At 47.6% G+C, this 12,458-nt stretch overlaps 1 protein-coding gene and 1 non-coding gene across 2 annotated transcripts in view; one reads left to right on the top strand and one right to left on the bottom strand.

The window, feature by feature from the left end:
• LOC126267391 (papilin) overlaps nucleotides 1-12,458 on the top strand; it is a 1,111,154-nt gene that overhangs the window by 718,808 nt on the left and 379,888 nt on the right. The window lies entirely within an intron of this gene.
• Trnas-cga (transfer RNA serine (anticodon CGA)) lies at nucleotides 5,200-5,274 on the bottom strand. Its single transcript has one exon. It is a non-coding gene; the product is annotated as a tRNA-Ser (tRNA).

The raw sequence follows: 12,458 nt of genomic DNA, 5'->3' as shown, positions 1-12,458 counted from the left end.
GGTGTTGTCCCAAACACTCCTGCTTCTCTGTCCTCATCGTACTCTGGTTTTATGTGAAATGAGGCAGACGCTATGGGCCCATGTGCTGGCTGCAAATCTTGGAATGGACTCAAACAAGGCGATATGATACTTCCGTATCATCTGTAGTGGTATTGTTGAGTCTGGCTAGTTTGTACATCAGGTTCGTCGGTTTGTCAGTGGCGAGTTTTGAATGGTCTTTGAATAAAAGTCTTCCGTCAATATGTATTCCGAGGTATCTTTGTATGATGGTACTGTCAAACCTTTGGGACTGCTGTGTCATCCTCGACCGATAGATGTCGCTGGATTCTGATATGGAGGTACACATGGTCAGCACAGCACCCTACCGGCCGTTGCCAGTTTTCATGACTAGAGCCGCAACTTCTCAGTCAAGTAGCTCCACTTTTATCCTCACAAGGGTTGAGTGCACTCCGCTTGCCGACAGTGTTCGGCAGACCCCGACGGTCACCTATCCAAGTGCTAGCCAAGCCCGGCAGCGCTTAATTTCGGTGATTTGATGGGAACCGGTGTTAACACTGCAGCATGGCCGTTGGCATTAATTACAACTGAAATTATTTAATTCTTTCTATTACACTGCACACACAAAAAGGAAAGTATAGTTATTTTCGATCTTTCCTGGTGGAGAATTTTCTATTGCCCCCATTGTAGCACTCCGTCTTCAGGGCACAATTGGCCCATCGGGACCATCCGACCGCCGTCTCATCCTCAGGAGAGGATGCGGGTAGGAGGGACGTGTGGTCAGCACACCGCTCTCCCGGTCGTTATGATGGTTTTCTTTTACCGGAGCCGCTACTATTCGGTCAGGTAGGTCCTCAATTGACATCACGAAACTGAGTGCATCCCGGAAAATGGCAACAGCGCTTGGCGGCTGAATGGTGACCCATCCAATTGCCGGCCACGCCCGACAGCGCTTAACTTCGGTGATCTCACGGGAACCGCCTCCATTGTAAAACCCCTTCCAAATACTGTCGTTACTCCCAGTGATATTCATAGCGCGAAATGGAACCTTCTCCTTGTGCACCCCGGACTCTCTACGGAACTGGTAAGGGGAAAGGATTGCCGCTAACGGCAGTGCAGTAAATGGGGTGGTGAGGAGTGTATTGCAGCAGGAGACGGAGAGCTGTTCCGAGAAGACAACTGAAGTTGCGCTACCCACTTGGCGACAGCAGACTGTGAGCCGTGCAAAAAGCCTGGCGGCGCCGGCGGTGGCAGCAGCAGCCTGCGTGGCGTCCGTCGGCGCCGCTATATATAGCGCGGCAGGCTGTGAATGGGCGCCTGCGGACAGTGGCAGGCTGCCAAGAGCCCGCGCTCAATGGGTGACGCCGCCCGTCTGCGGCTGCTGATGCAGTTGCGGAACCGGCCACGGCGCGGGCCGCCGGCTCGGGGAGTCCCCGCTAATGTGCGGGCGCCGGCCTCGCTTCTCGCTTCTAGCCGAGGTACCCTCTGTCCGTTCATGAAGACGGTCACGGGTCAGGGCGCTAGTATGCTGCCGTGCAGGGGTTTCTCCGACGCTGCGGAAGCAACTAACCTTACGTCCTCGGAAAGGAGTTCACTATGCGATCCAGAATGTTCTACACCACTGACCATTAAAATTGCTACACCGAGAAGAAATGCAGATGATAAACGGGTATTCATTGGACAAATATATTATACTAGAACTGACATGTGATTACATTTTCACTCAATTTCGGTGCATAGATCCTGAGAAATCAGTACCCAGAACAACCACCTCTGGCCGTAATAACGGACTTGATACGCCTGGGCATTGAGTCAAACAGAGGTTGGATGGCGTGTACAGGTACAGCTGCCCATGCAGCTTCAACACGATACCACAGTTCATCAAGAGTAGTGACTGGCGTACTGTGACGAGCCAGTTGCTCGGCCGCCATTGACCAGACGTTTTCATTTGGTGAGAGATCTGGAGAATGTGCTGGCCAGGGCAGCTGTAGAACATTTTCTACAACCAGAAAGGTCCGTACAGGACATGCAACATGCGATCGTGCATTATCCTGCTGAAATGTAGGCTTTCGCAGCGGTCGAATGAAGGGTAGAGCCACGGGTCGTAACACATCCGAAATGTAGCGTCCACTGTTCAAAGTGCCGTCAATGCGAACAAGAGGTCACCGAGATGTGTAACCAATGCCACCTCATACCATCGCGTCGGGTGATACGCCAGTGTGGCGATGACAAATACACGCTTCCAATGTGAGTTCACCGCAATGTCACCAAACACGGATGCGACCATCATGATGCTGTAAACAGATTCTGGATTCATCCGAAGAAATATCGTTTTGCCTTTCGTGCACCCTGGTCCGTCGTCGAGTACACCGTCGCAGGCGCTCCTGTCTGTAATGCAGCGTCAAGGGTAATCGCAGCCATGGTCTCCGAGCTGATAGTCCATGCTGCTGCAAACGTCGTCGAACTGTTCGTGCAGATGGTTGTTGTCTTGCAAACGTCCCCATCTGTTGACTCAGGGATTGAGACGTCGTGCGAGATCCGTTACAGCCATGCGGATAAGATTCCTGTCATCTCGACTGCTAGTGATACGAGACCGTTGGGATCCAGCGCGGCGTTCCGTATTACCCTCTTGAACACACCGATTCCATATTCTACTAACAGTTATTGGATCTCGACCAACGCGAGCAGCAATGTCGCGATACGATGAACCGCAATCGCGATAGGCTACAATTCGACCTTTATCAAAGTCGGAAACATGATGGTAAGCATTTCTCCTCCTTACAGGAGACATCACAAAATTTCACCAGGCAACTGCTGTTTGTGTATGAGAAATCGGTTTGAAACTTTCCTCATGTCAGAACATTGTAGGTGTCGCCACCGGCGCCAACCTTGTGTGAATGGTGTGACAAGCTTATCATTTGCATATGACATCATCTTCATCCTGTCGGTTAAATTTCGCGTCTGTAGCATGTCATCTACGTGGTGTAGCAATTTTAATGGGCAGTACTGTAGTTTCAAATAGAGGCACCAGACAAAAAGTGATTCACTCCCAGAGGACACCATGCTACAACCGTGCGACACTCCTTCTCTACTCCGATTAAAATTACTTTGTGATTGACGTTTCAGCAAGGCGAGGGATAGGGGCCATCCGTACCCAACGGAAATTCGTTCTCGAGCGCTACGTGCTCGCTGTTTTACCCGTTTTGAAGGTTCGATGCAGCGCCTTGTGTAGCGTTGCCGGATGTGCGTCGGCAATGCTGCCCGCTACCAGATCACTCCCGCAGTCATAAAGTAATTTTCGTCGGAGTATAGTCTCAATTATTACTGCATTTCACTGCTTTAATGCAGTTTTAGTAGGTCAGGATGGTTTCATTCATTTTTTGCTGCAGTAAGTGGGATACCATACAGGCTAATATAAATATTTGTTGTGTTACCTGATGATAATACTTTTGATCGAAACTTGTACTGCATATATCTACGTCTGCATGATTATATTGCGTGGCAGAGGGTTCATCGAACAACGTTCAAGCTATTTGTCTACCGTTCGACTCTCGAATAACGGGCGGCAAAACCGAACACTTCAGTCTATCTGTACTAGCTCTGATTTCTCTTATTTTATTCCGTTCATCATGTCTCCCTGTCTCGGAGACACTAATAAAATATTTTCTCACTCGAAGGAGAAAGTTGATAATTGAAATTTCATGAGGAGATCCTGCCGCAACGAAAAACGCCTTCGTTTTAATGATTGCTTGCGGAATTCACGTATTATGTCAGTGGCACTCTTTTACCTGTTTTGGTTAGTTTCATCGGTAGCTCTTTTTGGTTCTTAAGAATGACTTTTTTCAATTATTTTCGAACGTTGGGGAACCAGCAGAACAATATACAGTAAATACCAGGGGCAGTCAAATGAAAAGTAGTTACCGTAGCTCTTAGTGCATTAATCCCACTCTGAGGCAAGATGGTCAACGCCTTCATGGAAAAATGTTTTCGGTTGCCTGCGGAACCATGGTTGTACCCAGACGTGCAGCTCTATGTCAGAAGGAAATCAACGCCCACGAGAGTCTTTCGTTAGGATTCCAGAAATATGGAATTAGCATGTGCAGGATAGTGACAATAGGGAGGATGTGTGAGGACTTCTAAGCGAAACTCTTGCAGCGTAGTCTAAACAACGTTGACGATATGACTGCAAGAAGTTTGAGGATGAAATAAAATCACTGAAAAACTGGAAGGAAGTGAGAAGCTTGAATGAGTAGTCACATCTTCCGTCACCTGCTGAATAACTTGCTACCTCCTGATATGGCACGATCCAGAATCTGCTGTTCCAGGAGGTATAGAAGAAGGGAGATCCGACAATTAAAAACAGCTGCACATAAAATAACTGAGATTATTGTTATCTGTGTTATGTTACTCGTTGCTAATCTAACAAGATCGAGTTGCGTCTTCGTTCACTGCTGGTCATTCACCGGCAGTCACACGCCATACTGAACATCCAGCAGCCACAGGCCAACGGTAAATTTACGTTCCTGGCCAGTCCTGGTTATGTGGCACACAACAGACACTTAACCTCCTGGCTCATCATCAGTGCTTCACATAGCTGTTCGACAAACATTTATATGGTTCAAATGGCTCTGAGCAGTATGGGGCTTAACATCTGAGGTCGTCAGTCCCCTATAACTTAGAACTACTTAAACATAACTAACCTAAGGACATCACCCGCATCCATGCCCGAGGCAGGATACGAACCTGCGACCGTAGCGGTCGTGCGGTTCCAGACTGATGCGCCTAGAACCGCTCTGTCACACCGGCCGGCTAAGTAGGGTTACTTTCACACACTGTGATGACGCTCGCTGATTTTGAGGATCGAACGACAGGTAGCTCAAACTGTGTGGTGCACCATGATGCGAACGGAGATCTTTTTTGATTTGTGGACATTGCAATGCCAGCCGAGCCATTCGGCAGTGCGTCACCTACCACAGCTCCAAATTGCAAAGTCGTTCTCCTACATGCGTTACATCATTTTAAACCATGTTAGATAGCCACGGGTGTGTGAACTGTCAAACAGTACGGGGCAGGTATGCCCGGCGTCTGAACTGTCGAGTAGGATCGACGTTTCACTTGTCGATCGATGTGTATCTTCGCTTTTAGAGGTATCAACATCAGAGAAAAGTCTATTACTGAAACTTCCTGTAAGATTAAAACTGTGTGCCCGGCCGAGACTCGAACTCGGGACCTTTGCCTTTCGCGGGCAAGTGCTCTACCAACTGAGCTACCGAAGCACGACTCACGCCCGGTACTTACAGCTTTACTTCTGCCAGTATCTCGTCTCCTACCTTCCAAACTTTACAGAAGCTCTTCTGCGAACCTTGCAGAACTAGCACTCCTGAAAGAAAGGATACTGCGGAGACATGGCTTAGCCACAGCCTAGGGGATGTTTCCAGAATGAGATCTTCATTCTGCAGCGGAGTGTGCGCCGATATGTAACTTCCTGGCAGATTAAAACTGTGTGCCCGACCGAGACTCGAATTCGGGACCTTTGCCTTTCGCGGGCAAGTGCTCTACCAACTGAGCTCAGTTTCATATCAGCGCACACTCCGGTGCAGAGTGAAAATCTCGTTCTGGAAACATCCCCCTGGCTGTGGCTAAGCCATGTCTCCGCAGTATCCATTCTTTCAGGAGTGCTAGTTCTGCAAGGTTCGCAGAAGAGCTTCTGTAAAGTTTGGAAGGTAGGAGACGAGATACTGGCAGAAGTAAAGCTGTGAGTACCTGGCGTGAGTCGTGCTTCGGTAGCTCAGTTGGTAGAGCACTTGCCCGCGAAAGGAAAAGGTCCCGAGTTCGAGTGTCGGTCCGGCAAACAGTTTTAATCTGCCAGGAAGTTTCACATCAGCGCACACTCCGCTGCAGAGTGAAAATCTCACTCAAGTCTATTACTGATTGAAAGTTTCAGTGTAGAATTCGTCCGGTTAAATCGGTAGATTTCTGGTACGAAACACCACACTCGGGACTGGTTGCCCTTATTAGTAGCGATATATTAACGGTATATGAGCCCAAAATATGCCACTCACGAATAAGCGATTAGTGTCATTGCACACTGTCAGCCATTAAGTCATTAACTTTACATTTCATGCCCTCTTAAATAAATTTAGAGATAACACAACACATAGATCGGCTTATAAAATTGTGGCTCAGTCATAATATCGGTGGATAAAAAGGATAATGCTTGTTCCACTACGTGCTGATAGCCGCTAAAGCCATTGTTTGAGCTGTTTCAGCTGTTTTCTGAAATTGATTTTGGTGAATGGTGTGGTCACACTGGCCGAGCGACTGTGAGATGTATTACAAAACTGCTTAACTTCCTTGTTTTATGGAAAACATAAATTAACAATACGTTTGTTAGTTTTAATGCATATGTTTCGTATTCCTTAAAGTGACCTGTTTCTATCAATATAAATCTGATCTTCGTTCGTTTACCTTCTGGTGCCTGGCGCCCAGTAATAAAGATGAGAGGGTCATTAGTGACTACTATCCCTGTCTGGGGCCACTAAATTAACAAGTACAATATTCGCTGTTATGCTTTCAAAGAAAGGAGACGTAGCGTACTCAATGCAACTTAGAGAATACAAAAAATATGAGCTAACAAGTCACTGAACTCTACCACCGCAATGTTTAATTATGTGATTTTAGAAGCTTTATAAAGGAAAGGGATGTTTTTCCAATGAACAAGCAGCCAGCTACTTTGAACTATAAACTCCGCAATTTCTGAGAATACTCTTGTTAAACTGACGAAACCAACAAAAAATAATTGATTGCGACTTATGGCTGCCCTGCACACTAAATGAACAATAGTATAACGGTGCTCATAACTCGGGCCACCAGGTATTGGTCGATGAAGTCCATCACTTCTTCAGTACCAGCTTTCAACTCCATCAAACTGTGAGGTTTGACTAGTCTTGTGAGCTCCTAAGCGAGAAATATGGCAGGGATGCATTTGTAGCGTACGATGTTGCACCCTACTTTTGAAGATAAACAGTCTACGTCACTGTTCGTCGTCTCTTCAACCTGAAAAAAAGAACGCGTTCAGCATGTGTACGCGAGTGTGGAGTTCACTCTCATGTTACGCCACAGACAGTGTGGTTGTTGATGTTCGGATCGTCTCAGACTCCTGCTGACTGCCTCTCTCACCATGCCGAAGTTTTCAGGTGTCCTAACTATTTTATCAGGACCTGTTTCGTTTTATTCTGCGAGCTGTAACCCATCGTAGGGCCGTATTTCTATTTGTAACTCTATGATTAAAATGGTGACGAAATATTCACCATATTCCAAAGACACGATGAGCATTTGGGACAAAGGTACCGTAAGCGAACAGCCTGTGCTCTATAGTTCACTGTTCCATAGATTTTGAAATTACAGACAGTCCTGAAGTGAATGAAGTAAACACTGTCTGCCACCCACCGCTGACAGCGGTGTAGCAACCAATCTACAAAGAGGTGACAAAAGTCATCGGATATCTCCTAATATCGTGTTGGACCTCCTTTTGCCCAGCGTACTGTAGCAAATCGTTGTGGCATGAAGCAGTATGCTGCCTCTATTGTCGTCCATAAGTGTGAAAGTGCTGCCGATGCATAATTGCCCGCATCTCGTGGTCGTGCGGTAGCGTTCTCGCTTCCCACGCCCGGGTTCGATTCTCGGCGGGGTCAGGGATTTTCTCTGCCTCGTGATGGCTGGGTGTTGTGTGCTGTCCTTAGGTTAGTTAGATTTAAGCAGTTCTAAGTTCTAGGGGACTGATGACCATAGATGTTAAGTCCCATAGTGCTCAGAGCCATTTGATGCATAATTTTGTGCACGAACTGACCTCTCGGTAATGTCCCATAAATGTTGGACGGGATTCATGTCGGGCGATCTGGGTGGTCAAATCATTCTTCCGAAATGTCCAGAATCTTCTTCAAACCAATCGGGAACAGTTGTGGCCCGGTGGTATGACATCATTGTTTGGGAACATAAAGTCCATGAATGGCTGAAAATGGTCTCCAAGTAGACGAACATGACAATTTCAAGTCAATGATCGATTCATTTGAAACAGAAGACCCAACCACCAACTTGCACAGTGCTTTTTTGACAACGTGGCTCCATGGCTTCTCGGGGTCACACTCAGATCCTACCATCAGCTGTTACCAACTGAAATCAGAGCACGGTTTTCCAGTTGAAATGGTTCCAATGGCTCTGTGCACTATGGAACTTAACATCTGAGGTCATCAGTCCCCTAGAAAATGGTTCAAATGGCTCTGAGAACTATGGGACTTAACATCTGAGGTCATCAGTCCCCTACAACTTAGAACTACTTAAACCTAACTAGCCTAAGGACATCACACACATCCATGGTCAAGGCAGGATTCGAACCTGCGACCGTAGCGGTCGCGCGGTTCCAGAGTGAAGCGCCTAGAACCGCTCGGCCACAGCGGCCGGCGGATTTCCAGTCGTCAAGGGTCCAACCGATATCGTGTCGAGCCCACGAGAGGCGCTGCAGGCGGTGTCGTGCTTTTAGCAAACGCACTCACGTCGGTCGTCTGCTACCTTAACCCATTAGCGTCAGTTTCGCCACACTAGCCTAACGGGTAATTTCGTCGTACATCATGCATTGATTTGTGCGGTTTTTGACGCACTGTTGCTTGTCTGTTAGCACGAACAACTCTACGCAAACGCCGCTGCTCTCAGATGTTAATTGAAGTCCGTCGACCGTTACGTTGTACGTGATGAGAGGTAATGCCTGAAATTTGGTATTTATACTCTCGATACTATAGATCTCGGTGTACTGAATTCCCTAACGATTTCCTAAATGGAAAGTCCCGTGGATCTAGCTGCAGCCACCATTCAGCGTTCGAAGTGTGTTAATTCCCGCCGTGCGGTCGTAATCGGTCCAGAATCCTTTTCACATGAATCATCTGAGCACAAATGATAGCTCCGCCAATGGACTGCCCTTTTATAAGCTACTGGCCATTAAAATCGCTACACCACGAAGATGACGTGCTACAGACGCCAAATTTAACCGACAGGAAGAAGATGCTGTGATATGCAAATGATTAGCTTTTCAGAGCATTCACGCTAGGTTGGCGCCGGTGGCGAAACCTACAACGTGCTGACATGAGGAAAGTTTCCAACCGATTTCTCATACACAAACAGCAGATGACCGGGCTTGCCTAGTGAAACGTTGTTGTGATGCCTCGTGTAAGGAGGAGAAATGTGTACGATCACTTTTCCGACTTTGATAAAGGTCGGATTGAAGCCTATCGCGGTTGTGGTTTATCGTATCACGACATTGCTGCTCACGTTGGTCGACATCCAATGACTGTTAGCAGAATATGGAAGCGGTGGGTTCAGGAGGGTAATACGGAACGCCGTGCTGGATCCCAAAGGCCTCGTATCATTAGAAGTCGAGATGACAGGGATATTATCCGCATGACTCTAACGGATCGTGCAGCCACGTCTCGATGCCTGAGTCAACAGATGGGGACGTTTGCAAGACAACATCCCGTTGCAGGAACAATTCGACGACTTTTGCAGCAGCATGGACTATCAGCTCGGAGACCATGGCTGCGATTACCCTTGACGCTGCACCACAGACAGGAACGCCAGCAATGGTGTACGACGAATCTGCGTGCACGAATGGCAAAACGTCATTTTTTCGGATGAATCCAGGTTCTGTTTACAGCATTATGATGGTCGCATCCGTGTTTCGCAACATCGCGGTGAACGCACATTGCAAGCGTGCATTCGTCATCGCCACACTGGCGTATCACCCGGCGTGATGGTACGGGGTGCCATTGATTACACATCTCGGTCACCTCTTGTTCGCATTGACGGCACTTTGAACAGTGGACGTTACATTTCAGATGTGTTACGACCCGTGGCTCTACCCTTCATTCGATCCCTGCGAAACCCTGCATTTCAGCAGGATAATGCACGACCGCATGTTGCAGGTCTTGTACGGGTCTTTCCCCACAGAAAATGTTCGACTGCTGCCTTGGCCAGCACATTATCCAGATCTCTCACCAATTGAAAACGTCTGGTCAATGGTGGCCGAGCAACTGGCTCGTCGCAACACACCAGTCACTAATCTTGATGAACTGTGGTATCGTGTCGAAGCTGCATGGGCAGCTGTACCTGTACACGCCATCCAAGCTCTGTTTGACCCAAAGCCCAGGCCAGAGGTAGTTGTTCTGGGTACTGATTTCTCAGGATCTATACACCCAGAAAATGTAATAACTTGTCAGTTCTAGTATAATTTATTTGTCCAATGAACACTCGTTTATCATCTGCATTTCTTCTTGGCGTAGCAATTTTAATGGCCAGTAGTGTAGCTTGTGTACGCGATATTACTGTTATCTGTATATGTGCCTATCGCTATCCCATGACTTTTGTCGCCTCAGTGTAAAACGTCCGCATCCTATAGTTCATCAGCTACAGTAGACAAGCGTCTGGGGTTCAGTGTTTCATTTTTGTCTCAACATTTCCACTATTTTTTATCATCTTCATCAGCTGTTGCAGACGATAGTCTGAGATATACGCTTTATCTCTGTCCGAAGCCGACTGTGTCATAACTGCTACGTTGACATCCCTAAATTTATCGGACCACTGCTCGTCGTGGCGTCTCTGATGTATTCACGGTGGTGCGGTAAACAGTGTTATTGTGCAGCGGAGAAGAGTCGGCGGCGTTGAAAAGCGTCACTCTGCCCTGTCGCCACGCCGGCTACCGTGACGCCGCGGCGGTGACAGGCCAAGGTGCCTCGCCTCGTACCCGGCCGCCGGTATCTGTGTCCATCGCGGCCCGCTGGCCGCCCTCATGCCACCTGTCCTCGGCAGCGGCCGTCGCTGCCAGTTACTCGCCGGCGCGCACTTTGTTTACTTCTCCTGCCCGGTGCTCCCCGTTGCTCCTTTCACGCACCTACGCCCACCCGTCGTAAAGCATCTTCGCTGCCGGCTCGTCTCCGAGGATTTCATCATCTCGCACAATGTGAGTCATTTCACGTTACGGCGGGCAATACGCTTAAGACTCCGAGGTGGAAATACGATGTCTCGGATCCTGCCACGCCTTCTCTTTGCTCGTTGCAGCTTTCCGCAGCAAACGCACAGAACACAGAGCAGTTCTCTGTTTACGACAGCAGCAACTATTCCTCCGATTCCAAGCTGCCAATGACATTCTTTGTGCTACCACCATTACCGTTTCCTCTCAGTATGCGTTTAAAATACGATGACAAGCATATAGAAGGGACTGGCAGCGTTAACGTCTTTTGATTACAACGTGATTATAAATTCAGTTGGGAAGAGCACACCACAGAAATCCTGAAGCGCATAAACAAATCTTCTACGTCTACGTCTAAATTCCTACTCTGCAATTCACGGGCGGCAGGGGTGGCCGAGCGGTTCTAGGCGCTACAATCTGGAACCGCGAGACCGCTACGGTCGCAGGTTCGAATCCTACCTCGGGCAGGGATGTGTGTGATGTCCTTAGGTTAGTTAGGTTTATGTAGTTCTAAGTTCTAGGGGACTGATGACCTCAGATGTTAAGTGCTTAGAGCCATTTGAACCATTTTTTTCAATGCGGACGTTATCAGCCTTAGACGGTATAAAAAAAAAAATAAACTGCTAGCATACTTCACTTATTTTCATTCCACAATGTCATACGGGATCTTTTTCTGGGAGGTGGGGAGAGCTCGTCAAGCCAAGTTAAAGCTCCCGATGCCAAAAAACGGTAATATGATTTATTTTGGAGTACGAGCACAAGAGCGTCCTTGAGAGGCCTGTTCAAGGAACTTAGTACACTACCTACCGCACCTTCATACTCTTACTTCTAAATTAAATCTGTGATGATGTATCCCTTCCAAACCAACATTTCAGTCCTTAGAAACAGCAATAGAAATTAGAATAATCTTCACAGAGATTTAAAGTCAGATCAAAAAAAATAATTTCTGGCTAAAAGACGTGTGACGACCTGCTGAAGGAAATGTGCATGCCATTAGAAAACATGCAGAAGGAATGAGTGCCCGCTCGAAACGAAACAACACGTAGTGCATCAAATTCCTAAAATTGAAGTGAGCTAAACAAAACTGACATGGTTCAAAAATGGCTCTGAGCACTATGGGACTCAACTGCTGTGGTCATTAGTCCCCTAGAACTTAGAACTACTTAAACCTAACTAACCTAAGGACATCATACACATCCATGCCCGAGGCAGGATTCGAACCTGCGACCGTAGCAGTCGCACGGTTCCGGACTGCGCGCCTAGAACCGCGAGACCACCGCGGCCGGCAAAACTGACATGAATAATGACACTGTGTTTGAGATAGCTGTCGGCCAAGTCTAACAATCTACTCATCGAAACTCTGCTGGCCGACATGTATGTACAGTGAGCAAAATTTAAGAACGAAAAGAACTTTGGCATGATTTGTCAATGCTGGTCGTACCGTGCG

This window comes from Schistocerca gregaria, chromosome 4 (assembly GCF_023897955.1).
Source record: "Schistocerca gregaria isolate iqSchGreg1 chromosome 4, iqSchGreg1.2, whole genome shotgun sequence".
NCBI classification, from domain to species: domain Eukaryota; kingdom Metazoa; phylum Arthropoda; class Insecta; order Orthoptera; family Acrididae; genus Schistocerca; species Schistocerca gregaria.
This window is presented reverse-complemented; position numbering and strand designations above follow the sequence as displayed.